This window comes from Apis florea, unplaced genomic scaffold, assembly GCF_048593485.1.
Source record: "Apis florea isolate Af1SG1 unplaced genomic scaffold, ASM4859348v1 contig_1794_pilon, whole genome shotgun sequence".
Taxonomy (NCBI): domain Eukaryota; kingdom Metazoa; phylum Arthropoda; class Insecta; order Hymenoptera; family Apidae; genus Apis; species Apis florea.
Genome location: NW_028256482.1, coordinates 1,509,885 through 1,526,149, shown reverse-complemented (window position 1 = coordinate 1,526,149; position 16,265 = coordinate 1,509,885). Strand labels below are relative to the sequence as shown.

General features: G+C 23.0%; 1 long non-coding RNA gene across 1 annotated transcript in view; it reads left to right on the top strand.

Annotated features, from left to right (window-relative positions):
• The window catches only part of LOC147658637 (uncharacterized), a 37,246-nt gene extending 21,327 nt beyond the window's left edge, over positions 1 to 15,919 (top strand). Inside the window, exons 3-5 of the long non-coding RNA XR_015293497.1 lie at positions 13,623 to 13,716; positions 13,802 to 14,511; positions 14,860 to 15,919. This is a non-coding gene — a long non-coding RNA (uncharacterized LOC147658637). The remainder of the gene's footprint in view (positions 1 to 13,622; positions 13,717 to 13,801; positions 14,512 to 14,859) is intronic.
• Positions 15,920 to 16,265: the final 346 nt, after the last annotated feature.

Sequence of the window (16,265 nt, the reverse complement as noted above, 5' to 3'; positions counted from 1 at the left end):
CTATACGAAGAAAATACATCACATTTATCCCCATTGCCGCCATATTAGGTACGCTTGGTCACGTGATATTGTTCGACGTGACAGTGATATCTTTTTCTCTATAAATTCGTTAGAAATTCCACATTGTGTTCGTTCGGCAGCAATTCTAGTTGGTTATTAATCATTGATTTGATAATTTATTGTGCGGAACAATAAACTAGGATATTTTGATTGAGGATATATACATATGATCAATTTAATTTAATTCTGCGAAATAATTCGATGCTTAATTTATCATCGATGATTATACTTTTAAGAATGCTTGAAATGGATGCTTCATATTCAAGCTGCATGTATTTACATTTCGCATCGATAATCATTCGACATATGCGTTTCATTTTTTAATTTATTAAGTTATATTAGCGTGATTCAAATTTCCAGATGGAAAAACAAATTTTCATTTCATTGTCGATAATTTTTTACGAATTCAGCGGTTTTTCTTTTTTGAAAAAAATACAATAAGATATGAATGAAAAAATTTTTTTTGATTTTCTGTTTTGAAATTGGCAATTAAACAATTGTTAATTCTTTTTTCTTTTTTTAAAATAAGCATGAAGTCTCACAGAATTTAATTTTATGTATAATATAATATTTATATAATATACATAGCGGAAGAAACATTTCTTCATTATTACTTATATTGTAAATTTATATCGCAACAGTTCATCTTGTCAAAATTATATCCTTTATATCCTTTTTCAAATAATTTGTAAGTTGCTTTTGCATTGTATTATATTTATTATATATATTTATTATATTTATTATTATATTGTATTTAAATTCCATGAAAAGACGAAAATAACCGAGGATTACTAATTTGGAAATCAATATAAATTATTCTTGGTATTTTTAAATAAATATAAACAATCAAATAAAAAATAAATCTTTTTTTGCCATGTTTATATTACTTATACTTTTGTCACTGCAATTCTGTAAAAAATTTGTAAGAACTATCCAATATTTGATAATTGTTCGATTTTGATTTCAATGTTTGAAATAATAAATGATTTGATTGTTTCCAAATAAATAAATCTCTCATTTTAAAAAATGTGATCAATTGAATATCAGCATTTACTGCTGCATAAACAAGCTTGAGCAGTCAATTATTAGATTACTTAATGAATTTGTGATTTAAAAAATAAGTTATAGCAATTATTTGATCAATAATGAATTTGAAACAGATATAAATAAAAAATAATGTTCTTGATTGAAATAGAATTATTTGAACATGTATTATTCAAAGAGATTATTATTTTTAAAGATTAAAATTTTTATAAAAATTAGTATAGTATTTTTTATGCAATTTGTACATTAAGTAATATATAAAGTGGAAGAAACTCAATGCTTGTAATGTAAACTTATATTTCATTTTGTCAAAATTATTTAATTTTATATTTTTTTTAGATAATTTATAAATTATTTTTATTCCTTTATTATATTCTGAATTTCAAAATATTTAATATTCAAAATATTATCTAATATATTTGATGATTGATTTCGATTTTAATTCTTGAAAATAACAATATTCTCTTGTTTTCAATTATCAAGTCTTTTATCATAAAAACAAATACTTGAGTATTATTGTCATACAAACAAACTTGGGCAATCAATTGTCAGGTTACATCGTTAATTTGTGATTTAAAATAAAATTGTAATTTTCATGCAATTTGTACAATAGGTAGTATATATAGCGGAAGAAACATTTCTCTCAAATTTTTTTCTTATTCACATTATAAATTTACATTTCATTTGAAAATATTTGATTTTATATATATTTTATGTTATATGTTTATAATATGTTTTTAAGTGAATTGTAAACTGCAATTTTGTTTGGAATAGAATTATATGAATATATCTGTTCAAATTATTAAACAGATTAATGAAAGTTTCACAAAAGCTAGTAATATGAAATACAGTATAGTTTTCATGCAATTTGTACATTAGGAAATATATTTAATGGAAAAAACATTTTTCCAAATTTTTTTCCTTACGTTTCATTTCAATTATACTTTTTAATTATATATATATTTTTAATATGATTTGTAAATTACTTTTGTCATAATATAAATTCCAGATTATTTAATGTATGTTATAATTATGATAAATTTTTATTATAAAAAAAATATTTCTCTACATATATGTATTGCAAATTTTCATTTCATTTTAAAAATAGTAAAAATAATATTGGTTTTATATATATTTAAGATAATTTGTGAGTTGCTTGTATTATACTCTAATTATCATATTCTAATTCTGTTCTATAAATTCCAAAATTAATTGATTTTGGATTCAATCCTTGAAACAACAATATTCTTACTCTCTTATTTCCAATTTTTAGTAAATTTTCTCTTAATTATAAAAATGAATTCTTAAATATCAGTGTTGTACAATCAAACTGAATAATCAGTAAAAAATGTAAATATATTTTAATTTAATTAATCCAATAATGAATTTGGAATAAATATAAATTAGAAATGATGCACTTGTTTGGAATAGAATTACATGAGCCATATTTGTTATTGAAATTAAACAGATTATTGAGAGTTTTATGATTTTTTTCATGCAATTTATATAATAAGCAATATATAGCGGAAAGAACATGTCTCTATTTCATGCTTACAATTACACTATTGCAAATTTACATTTCATTTTGTCAAAATATTTGATTTTATATATTTTCAGATAATTTATAAGTTATTCTTATATTTTTATTATATTTTAAATTTCAGATTTAATATCTAATACATGTAATGATTAATTGATCTTGACCAATCCTTGAAACAACGAATATTCTTGTTTGTTTTCAATTTCACAATAAGCTTCTTATCATAAAAAATATTTTAATATCATTGTAACAAGTTCGAGCCTGTCAATTTAGATTACATAATGAATTTGAATGTGATTTAAAATGAAATTAATAACATTTCTAGCATGTGTGTTTATCTATTGAAAAAAAAATGTAATTAATTTTTGGCCAATTCATAATAAATTCGAAATAAATATAAATTAAAAATGGCATACTTGTTTGGATTAGAATTACGAACAGATATTCTTCAAATTATTGAGATTCTTGCAAAAAAAATTAACAGTATGAAGCTGATTTTTATTCAATTTGTATAATAAACAATATATATATATATAAAAAAAACATTTTTTCATTTCTCTGCTTACATCATAAATTTATATTCCATCTTGCCAAAATTATTCAACTTTACATGTTTTTGTAAATTGCTTTTATCTTTATCATATTATTCTTTAAAAATCTTCAAAATTGTAAATAATTTATTTATTTATTTATTAATATACATTTATTATTTATTATATATACACGAATAAAGATTAAAATATTTTTTATTAAATTGATACTTCGTCGAATAAAAGGACACAAATTTTCTATCAAAAGGACAAAAATTTTCATTTAAATTTTGCTATTTTAATTAATAGTATATCAAATAAATTTTAATCATAAATAAATAAAAATTATCAAAAAACGATTTTGATAAAATTTGAAAGATGAAACTTAAGAATGCCGTGCATTGTATTGTACTTTCTTCAAGTCATCTAAATATTAGAAAGCTTTCTTCTTATATTTTTAAATTATTTTACTTTTTAAATTACTATCGAAAAATAGAATACTATATTTATTCTTCACCTTTTTTAATTTCTATTCTTTCTATAATTTTTTTCACAATCGTTTATTTTATTTGATTAATTTTAAATTTCTCAATATTACGATCTAAATTTGAATATTAAAAAAAAGAATAGCATCTTTCATTAATGCACTCAGAGTGCAAATTCGCAGCGTGATGGATGATCACGAACGACTTTTTCAGCAATCGATATACATAAACCAAACCTGGAAAACTTCTTCCCCGTGATCGTTTTATGACTTAGTACACTAATATTAGATTAGTATGTCGGTTCCTCACTATTAACTATTCCATATTCTCCTACTCGTCTTATATTAAGGCTATGTAACAACTCGCTTTCGTCTTTTCAAAAGAATCATAGAAGAACAGTCCTCACGATATCTCTAAATAATTTCCCGAATATTAATCGAATAAATTCAACATATTTTGTAACATAACAACATATTTTTTTATTGATAAAAAATTACATCAAATTATATCACGAACAATGAATAAATAAATAAATATAATATTCAACACATTTTTTTCGAGATATGTTGCTTGGACTAAATTCGTGTTTTATCGTCGCTCGACTAGATTGATTGTTTGCCAGTGTTTTTGATTAATAACTCGTTAACAAAACCATAACAAAAGTTTTTGCAAAATGTTGCTTGAAAGAAAATTTTAAGAATTTCTAGTTTGTGGATATTCCAATGTTTTTTTTGGACATCTTGTGTACATATATATATGTAATGATTAAATCTACTCTTGATGGGAAGATTAAATAACTAAGAGTCTTTTCGAGAACAAGAAATAAGATAATTGGCTTAAAATTCGTATTCCTATTTCTCCATTATTAATCATTCTATATTTTTTTATCTTATTTTGCCTTATGAATGATTATGAATATACAATTATATAGATAATATGTATATAATATATGATAGACTTCTATCGTTCCCTCCATCCTTTTCAAGGATTAGTGAATCTCCAATTATCCAGGCCAATTTTCACGTGATTGTAAATATATATATGTATACAATTATATGGATTTTAGGGATACAATTATATAGACTTCTATCGTTCCCTCTATCTTTAGAACTCTATCCTTTTCAAGGATTAGTGAATCTTCACATAGTGAATCTATCAATTATCCAGGCCAATTTTCACGTGATTGTAAATATATATGTATACACTTATATGGATTTTATAGATACAATTATATAGACTTCTATCGTTCCCTCTATCCTTTTCAAGGATTATGGAAAGTGAGAGGAACTAGAGATAGGAAGAGAAGCCGTACATAGTTAATGAATCTTCAATTATCCAGGCCAATTTTCACGTGATTGTAAATATATATGTATAAAATTATATGGATTTCTAATTTCTATATTCTTCTTCAAGGAGTGTAATAGAAAGGAAAGGGATCAAATGAAGTTTGTTAGTTGCCCAGGTTTAATATAAGTTTATCTATTTCAAGTCTAAACAATTTCTTCTCTCACTATTTGAATTTTTTCATTATTAACTATTCCATATTTTCCTATCATTTGCATTGACATGAATATACATATACAATAATATACAAAAATATATATATATACAATATTTTCTAGCTCTTCCTCTTTCTTCACTTCATAGGAGTGAAGAAGAAGTGAGCGAATTATTTGTTGATGTGATTCAGAAATGATTTGTTTCTTCTGCGACGAATTTCAATAAAAGGAGAATATATGACGTCATATTATCTTCATATTTCATACTCCATATGCCTATATTAAGCAGAGTATGATTTATTAAGCATACATCATACGATACGATGTAATACTTGGTTTTGATTGAAAGCAGAGCAGCAGTTGATCACGTGAGATGAGCTAGTGCAACAATAATAATGAAAATAATATGATGTTATGTATTTTCACGTGGAAATTCGCAGCAAAGAAATATTTTTAATAGTAAAAGAAGTAATGTATTTCGTATCCAACTTTAGTTGGCTGACAATGGATTTTGTACAATAAATTAAAAAAAATAAATAATTATAGTAATGAATTTATCTGGATAATTATTGTAATATAATTGTAATATAATTTATTATTGTTTGAATAGAATTTGGAGATAAAAGAGATAGAAGTAATAAAATTGAAGATGTTCATTATGTTGTTATTCACAGTCATCACATAAATTAATCATTTGATGTTCTGGAAAAAATTGTCAAAATTCTATATATATTTCTTTTTTTTTTTTTTTTTGATAGAAAATGGTTTATACATTCCTGTGAAAATGTTGTGAAAATTGCACAGAATATCACTATGGAAGAAATTTAGAATTAAATATATTATATATATTATATATATTATTATATATTAAATATATTATATATTATTATTATACTATATGTTTATATTATATATTATACTACATATATACTATATGTATATTATTATATGTTACATATATATATATTAAATACAAAAACAGTGATTTTGTTTTACTGTATCAAATACTGTATCAAAAGACAGTGAATTAAAAATTTGTTGCTGGTAAATTAATCATTGACAATCATAATATAATTTCTAATAATTATTTATTTAAAGAAAAGATTGAAAATTAGTAAATAAATCAATCTTTTGTTTAAATAAAATATTTATTTGTCAATGACTAACTTGCCCACATTAAATGTCCCATATTCATTATCAATTCAGAGAGAAAACAATTTACAAACACATGAAAATATTCCACATGTTTATATATAAAATTATAAAAATTAACTTATTTAGTTTACTTTTGAACTCTGATTATTTTCTTTTTTCTCATGATGTCGGCAATATCCTTTTTTTGGCTTTATGAAGTGTCAATTATGATATCTGAAAATGAATTGTAAGCATATTAATACAAATAAAATATAAAATAATTATTTAAAATATGATACATAAATAGCTTGAGTAATTCAATCCGCATAAAAATTCATTTTTATGATTTCAATCTGAAATATTGAATTATATAAATAATATGATTTTTTTTTATATAAAATTAAAAATATATTTAATTTTAATTTTAAATATATTTACAACTTGTTCTCATCTTAATTTTAAATTTTTTGGTAATAAAAACTTTAGTTTAAATGAAAGAATAAGTTAAGCATCTTTCTAAATTAAAAAATTTTTCATTAAAAATGGTTTTGCAAGTTTAAAAAAGTTTTAAATTGCTCAAATATCTCGAAAAATATGAATGATATAAAAATCTATGTTTTAAACAAAATTCTATTATTAAAAAAATTAAAATTCTTTCATATATGAAAGTTATATGAATATTATTATTCAGATAGTTTTTACCAACAAAAATTTCATCTTCAAAAAACATGAAAAAATCAATTTCATGCATTTTGATTTTTTTTCAAATACACAGAAAGATGCAAGGATAAGGCAAAATAGACAATAGACAAGGAGAGACAAAAGATATTAAAAGTACGAATTTTTTTTTTTTTATTTTCTTGAAACAATAAAGATAAATAGAAATTTTTGCAAAGAAAAATATTGCTTGAAATTACCTCAAGAATTTCCAGTTAACGAATTCCCACATTTTTGGGAAATTACTTCCATTAGAGTGTAAGGAATTCTGAAATGAATTAAAATAAAGAAAATTGAAATTTTTTTAAATATGGAGCTAGAATATCTGTTCTAATTATTATTTCATATTATATTTATTTTTATCTAAATATCCAAATAGAAAAGAATTAGGGTTGTAATTATTAAATGTAATAAATTTAGGATTTCCTGAAATGTATAGAAGTAGCAAACGTGTATAAGAATTGTAAATTATACAAGTCTCATACAAAACTATAAATGTAGATAAAATAAATTTTAAATATTAAAATTAATCAAATTTTTCTTCTTTAACATGTTTCTTTTACATTTATTAAAAACAAGCAACAAATTAAAAATTTAATAGAAATAAAATCTTAAAAGATAGTTTACGCTTTTGTGCTATTCTTTAAATTTATTACCAATACAAACAAATCAAAACTTTCTATAGTTCCATTAAAAATAATCAAATATATAAAGGAATAAAAATTTAAAAAAAAAATTCAAATCAATTACGATAATTTAATAAGTAAGAAGATTGATTGTTAAAAAATATATAAAATATATATTAAATATATATATTATTACTATTTATTATATTTAAAATAAAACTCTAATTTTGTTTACTATTTATTATTCTAATTGATTAGAGGAAAGAGGAATATTTATCACATGCAGTTTTTATTTTTAACATTGTGTTATTTGTCAACATCGGTCACACATATTATTCACTGTTGAAAAAAAAAATGAGACAGCAAAGAAACAAGAGAAATTACTTATTCCCATCGCTCTTAAAAACCACATGTTTAGTCGTCTTCTGATATCACAGAAAATTTTTCTTGAATATTCAAAGTCATGAAAAAAGAAATTCTATTGTAAAAAAACAATTATTTCCAATTATAAAGTCAGATTGCATTTCTAATTTAGAAACAAAAATGCGTGTGAAAATAGACGCTTCCACTTTGACCAATCAGACATCACATTTCTTCCGCGAGAGTTCTTTCTAACAGTGAATAATATATTTGCCGATGCAAAGCACATATAAAGAAATATGGAATGAAATAAAGTAGAAAAACTAATGTACTGATTATCAGTATTAAACAATTGGCCATTTACGAGTCGCATGTGACGTTTTCCCTATTCCTGGACATTTCCCATATTCATATTCCTCTGAAGGAGTCTATATTATTGTATATTTATAGTCTTATTCACGCGGAATAAAGTACAGTATTAATGGGAATATAAATAATCCATCGTGAGGGAATTAGTTCGCGTTAATTCAGACTGGGCAACTTCTTTCCCGTTGTCGTTTTTCGACTCCCATTATCAGTTAATTCTCTCATCATTCCATAATTCCTCTACAATATACAATATAAAAAAGTATAAGTAAAGTTCACTAATTAAAACGGAATAACTTCTTAAAAACTGGATTAAATGGATTTGAATTTTTTTTGAAATGTTAGAAAAATTACAATTAAATTAGAAATGTAAAAATTTTTTTAAGAAATTTTAATTGATCAAACGAAAAAAATAGTAAAGCTTTTTTTTATAGTTTTTCCATCTGAATCTACTAAAATATAATTTAATTTTTATTATAGATATAAAAGTTGTAAAAACGATCTTTGATACGTTTTTATTTGATATAGCTGTAGCAAATAGAGATAATGTCACGTTTCACTGGAATGAAGAAAAAAATTTTAGCTTGCAAGCTATCAGTTATCAAGACATAGAATCCAGAGTATTTTTAAATAGCATTATAATATCAAAGATTTTTTGTTTCTTATAATAAGTATATATTGAATAATTATTATTATATTAATTTTATAACAATGATTTAATTTATAAATTAAAATTTATTTTAGAATAAAAACAATTAATTTATAATTATGAATATATAATAAATATTTAATAATATATATTATATAATATATTGCATTATATATTATGAAGAATATAATATATTCGACGCATATAATATAATAATACAACAATATAAAAATAAAATAATTTATTTCGAATCGAAATGCTGTTCGAAAAATCATTTTTCCATAACAATTAAAGTAATAATCGAATAAAATGAATCGACCTGAACATTAAATGATTGTTTATTTGTGACATAATATTTAATATTTACATAAAATTAAGCACAAAAACTTTTTTTATGGATGTTCGAAATGAGAATTTTTTTAACAATATCTATATACGATATTAATTTTTATATTAATAATATTATTTTTTATTAATCATATTTTTTTTGTGAAATATTTATTTTTTGGATGAATTTTATTTATTGAATAATTATGAAATATTCAATGATAGTCAATTGTAATAGACAATGATATTAATTTTTCATTTATCTATTTTTCGAATTCATTTAATCATAATAATCTTAAATAATCTAATTTGTTCTCCGATATTTAAAAATTAATCCTGCACCTTTAATAAGCGTTTCTTTCTCCAATATTGCAATTACAAATCGATTTGGCAAACTATCTTGTAATTAATATTCGAACTTAATTAATATTAAGTTCTTAATATTCGTTTTGCCACCATTTTTTGAAACATATTATATTATCTATCTTATATTTTTATCTATACTCTGTAAAATTAATCTTAACTTCTTCTATTGATTTTGATTGAATCATATTGATAAATCAATATGAAAACTGATATATTTTTAAAAATATCTTTATATTTTCATTTTATTGCCAATATTTGTGAAAACTCAATGTATTATCGATCTGATGTCTTACCAATGTAAATTATATTTCTATTTTGATTATATATGTGTTTTAAATATTTAAATGGTCAAGCTATTTAGCCTGTTAATCAAAATTTTTTTAATTATTTTTTTTCCATCTATATATTTTTTCCATCAATGTTACCAAATAATTTAAAGTATGTTTTAGAAAAATTGCTATTTTTCCATGCATTACCATTAATAATTACGAATATGATTTTATCCATCGTGTAAAATTCATAAATAGCATTTCTTATTATTAACTTGTAAAATTGTAACAGAGAAATTTGTTGTTCTCTTATTATTCCTTTCTTCATTAAGTTTTGATATCCTTTTCTTTTTTAAAAATTAAATCTTTTTTCCGAATTCTAGTTATTGATGAGACTGATGTACCCCAATGTATTTAATTATACGAAGATTCATTTCCTGTATCCATGAAAAAGCTGTTCCTTTTTTGCCTCTTTTTTACCCATTTTCAAATTATCTGTTGTACAATATTTCGAGTTTTCATTTCATGAATTGTTTTCTATTTTTTTTTCGATATTTCATGATGATAACCTTCATCTTTTTATCTTCTTAGGAAGACAAATTTTTCTATGATATCCTGCTGCATATTCTTTTGTTCGTGCATTCTTTTATATTGTACATACAAAATTTATTGCATCCTGGCATTTTGGAAAAAGGTTCTAGCCTGTTTTTTTTATAGAGTGTGTAGTTGAGCCATATGAGTCCGAGGAAATTGTTTCATTTGTCCTTCATTTTTAATCGGCAAGATCGATTTAATACGATCGAATGGGGTAGCCATTCATCAAAATCAATATTCATAAAAGTGATACTTTCTCCGCTAAAAGAGTTAGCGGAAATCAACGAGGAAATTATTGCTCGTTAAACTGATAAAATCATGTCTTATAAGGCTTTGGATACAAGATAGACGAATTTATTTGATATTTCAAACCATTTTCTTTAAGAGAATTATAAGAGAATAATTAGTCAAGGACTTATATCGAAATATAAAATCGATATTACATATATTTCAGTTATACTTACATAACCCTCATAGAAATCGAAATATCGGTATGATGTCATCATATGATATATGAAAAAAAATCGATATATCAATTTTCTCGATTTTCTTATTTTATTACATCAATGCAATTTTCGTAATATTTTTAGACTTAAAGCGATATATATATATATATGATACTGTTGTAATAGCGAAATTAGAATAATATATTTGTAAGTGAAAAAGAAAAAAATGTTGTAGTTGCTAGAATGTCATTAATCTCGTATTGTTTAAAGAATACTGATTTTCTTTCATACCACCGATGAAACTATTTTTCTTTGTAATCATTTCGAAACTTATGACAGAAGGAAGAGGATTATTGAACAAATGAATGATTCCAATTTCTTGAAATTATTAATGAATATGAAGATAATAAGATTTTTCAAAACATCGAATTAGATCTGTATGCTGTGCACATGTATTGCATCTAGCTGTGACAGATGTGTTAAAAAATATAAAAAATTACTGCAACAGTAATTGAAGCTAAGAAAGTATGTAAAAGCAAAAATAAACCAATTATAAATTATTAAACGTATTTAAAATTGGCATTTAATATTGAATATGTTAAAATTTAGAATTAAAAGACATTTTGTTACGACAAAAGATTATTATTTACATCCACAAATGTGAATTGGCGATTTAATACGTTTTTTAATTTTGGTGAGAAAATTAAAAGAAAATTTCTTATTGAATATGAAAAATAAAAGCATTTGACAAAAAAATTCGTTGAAATCATGAAATTTCGGAAAAAGAATTTATTTAATAATAATGTTTTCTTAGCAAATATGTATGCATTTCTTGATATACAATGTAATTTTAAATCAACAGCAAATTGTATAATAATAATTATGATATTTCCTTAAATAGTCAACGTTTCTCAGTGTGCGATACATTGAATAACAAATGAATTAAAAATTAATTCTTTGGAAATACAAACAAAAACTCTTTGAAGAATAAAAAATATTATTTAATATTATATAGTACTTCAGTTGCAATTGAAAATGAAATTGAAATAGATATTGTTAAAAAGATACTAAAAGAACATAGTAAAAGATAATTATGATAAGTATGCAATAGATATGAATATGTTGAGAACATTTGAAAAGCATCTACGATTAGATTTCAAATTAAAAAAATTAATTGAGCTTGTTTAATGAATTAATTTATTTTATATTTGCATTATAATAAATTTGAATAGAGTTTATATTTTTAACACAATTATTTCCTCTTTGCCAATATTTATTATTTATTATTATTAACATTCATTGTGTTACATCTATCCATGTTTCATCGATATATACAATATTTCTATTTTTTATCTCTTTATTTTATTTATTTTATTTCTATCTTTGCTCTTTCTTCAAATATTTTTCTTTTTCAAATAACGATATTCAGTCTTTTAATCAATATTTTTCTATTATTACATTTTTCTCACTTGAAATCTTTACTTTTTAATATCATATAAACTATTATATGAATTTTTCATGGGAAATTTATTTTTTCTTTAATTTGGCTGCTAATAATTTTGGATCAATAAGCACTATGTTTTTTTTTTAAGATAAAATTTTTTATCAATTTTTTTGTAAGTTCGTGTTTCTCCCGGATACAATAATAATTGATCTTCTTCAGATTTTGAATACTGTTTTTTTTTTTATTCCAAATATTATTTTTTCCTTCGGGATAATCGCAAAAACCATATCTTCAATATATATTTATATTTTAAAGATTTTCTTTTAGCCATATTATTTTTTTTTGTGAGATTCCACAATATTAATATATTTATTATTTAATTTTACAATAAAACTAGCACTAATGTTGAGAACATAAATTATTATATAAAAAATAAAAAATATAAAAATAAGTAAAACATTATTATATATAAATTAATAAACTAAACATTATTAATATATTAAATATTGTAAATATTAAAAGAAAAATTAATTTAAATAATTATAAATTAAATACTTATTATTTTTCTAATCCATTAAAAATGTTTGATTTTGATTCGATTCTTTTGGTTAAATTATAATAAAAATTATTATAAATTGTAATAAAAAAATCGATTTTGATTCGATCTTTGGAATCGATCTTCCACTATTCGATTTTTCTGAAAATTCTTAAGAATCGATTTTTCTTTCTTAAATTTTTTTTTAACTAAAGATAAGTTTTCAAAATGATCATATTAAAATTATCGAACAAATAAGTATATGCTATCTCATCTATTACTAAAAGTGGTTCAATGCTCTTAGGCTTGGTGAAAGTCTGATCATGTGACATATCTCTGTTTAATTTAACACTCATAGTGGGGATAATGTGACGTCACGTATTTTTCTCTAAAAATTCGTCACAGAGGAATTGAATCACTTTTAGTGAGAGAGGGATGTAATTGCGTTCATTCAACAACCGTATTCTTGAATAAGCCTCTGTATGCTGAAATCTAATAATAAATCAAAATAAATAATAAATAATAAACTTGGATAAATTTGGAAATAAGAAATGATCAACGTCATGGTAATATAATTTAATTTTTTCAGGATATATGTCGATATAATAATGACTTATGCTGTTGTTTTCAGAGTAAGGCGGAAATGCAGTTTAGTGACTCAATACTGATGAGGAAAATACTTTCTTAATGTATTTCTTGGTGATTTTGAACTTTCTTTTGATCTAGTACTGAAAACTATGGATATTGATGCTGAATTTCGTGAGACTGAATTCAGAACCATACTAATGAAAATGCTATTTCCTATTTTAGATCCAGATAAAGATCAGGAGTGTAACCAGGATGCTTGGCAGATGAAGTTTCTTTAAAATTGACGCAGGGAAATAGAAATAATCCTTACAACATGTCTGGATTGAATCTATTGTGCAAATTTAATGGGCTATTCGAATAATGAAAATAATGAAATTGAAAACGTAAAATTTATTCGTATCATTGATTATTTAAATTCAAATTAAAAGTGATTGCTTTCAACGTGTAATGTTCATAAATATGCAAGAGAAGTGTGATTCTGACATGGCAGAGGATGAATAAAATTAGAATGTAAAAGAAAATATTATAAATTCAGTGAAATGCTTCAGTTTTACGAAGATTAGAATGAAATGATTCATATCTATGTTTTGGAATAAATTATATGATAATTTTTTCGATACGATAGTTAGAGAGAAATGGATATGCAAAAGAAAATGTAAAATATGAAAAAAAACTTCGATTAGTTTTCCAAAATTATCAATCATTGACACTTTAATTGAACAATCTCGAACAGAATCAACCAATATTAATATAAAACTTATTTATCAATAATTATTTTTTTTCGTAACAATAGACCACCATTATTTCAACTAGACTTTGCATCATTAAATTGAAATAAAGCCATTGAAACCGAACGACAACGTGTAATCAAAACGCTCTCAACAAATTCAATTGTAATTGAAGATGAACTTGAAGTGGACGATATTGCAAAGGTAATAAAAGAATTAAAACGTAATAAAAAAAACAATAGTTTTAATAACCATATAATATTATGAATATTTTGAAAAAATTTGGAGAGTATCTGTTAAAATATTTAAAGGATAGTACAGGATGATGCTGCGACCATAATGCCGTTTTTGAGAGAAGAATTTGAAAGACTCTTGGAATTGTACATTTGTTGGAAACATTTTGGTATGGTTGAAGTCTGAACGTGATCTTGACACGACCATTTTCCAACCATTCCAGTTTCAACGGCAACCAGCATCATCTTATTTGAGAAGAATTGTTGCAAACATTCCTCAATTTCCTGGAAATGGTATAGCCTCTTAGTTTGATTCTAGGAATTTTTTTGGCCGCTCAATCAGAAGACTGGTCCATGATATTATTGGCCGTTTGTTTACTTCACTTAGAAGATCTACGAGATGAACATGGAAGGGGTTTTAGAGAATACGAGTTTTTGAGAGAACTTTTGAATTTCAGAAGTATTTGAACCTTAGAATTCTTTCAAAATTAGAATTATTTGAACTGTTTGAATTGTTAGAACTTTTGTAATCTCAGAACTTCTTAAAATCTCAAAATTTTACATCTTAGAATCTTCCAAACTTTTGAATCTTATAATCTAAAATAAATAAAAAAAAAATTTTAGAACGTTGTGAATTAAGTGATAAACGTAAACGTTTATTGACATATAAACACTTTGCTTTTGACCGGTTTAGAATAGAATTTTGTAATAAATTAATTTTATTATTATATACCATAATTCCATGAATAGGTTAAAATTAACAGCATCCATGATTAGATTCCAAGAGAAAATGCTTTATAAAAATAAGATGAATTATGAATACAACTTTTGTGATACATTCTACTATTTTTTAATATTTAATTTCATGTTTATCAAAATAATTATTGTAATAGCATCTATTGCAAAATTATTATTGAAAAATAAAAAATTGATTTGTAATATAATAATATCAATGTCGGACAAAGAAGAGCAAATTGCACATTTTGTGTCAAAATGAGGGAAAGAAGGACTAGTATGTTCTAAGCGAAAAGTAAAAAATGGGGAGACATGAAACAAGAATATCTGCAATACATGTACTCGTAAACCAGATTACATATTGAGGATTTTTTAACTACATCATGCAATGCAAAACTATTGAATATAATTGTAATGATAATATGTAATTTTTTCAACATTATTTGTATCATTTTTACTTTGATCTTTCAGTTGTTTTTTTTATATATTTTATCACTATTGTAATACAAGAAGAAAGATCAATTTCTTTTGTGAAACATGCAAAAGAAAATCAAGTTTGCATTCTGGAAATTATCCAAAAGATAATCAAAAGATGTAATACATTGAAAATTACAAAATCTAAATAAAACGGATTTTTATATATATTTCTCCTTTATTTATTTATTTTATTACAATATCGTGTAAGAGACGTGATACAACGGACTACGCGCAACAAATGTTTATTAATTTTCTTGGGATTCGATGTACAGATATTACTTGAAAAATATTAAAAAATATTAAAAAAATGTCGTCAAAAAGAATATTAAACGTTAATATTTAATATTTAACATTTAATTAAATGTTAATGACAGTGAAAGTTTTGCTAACATTGCAAAAAGTAATTTTAATATTTTATATAGTGATAATAGTAATATTTTATTTCCTCTACGAAAACGTATGCGATTGGTTATAGAAGATGAAGATCATCAGACTTATGGATTTGGAAAGAGG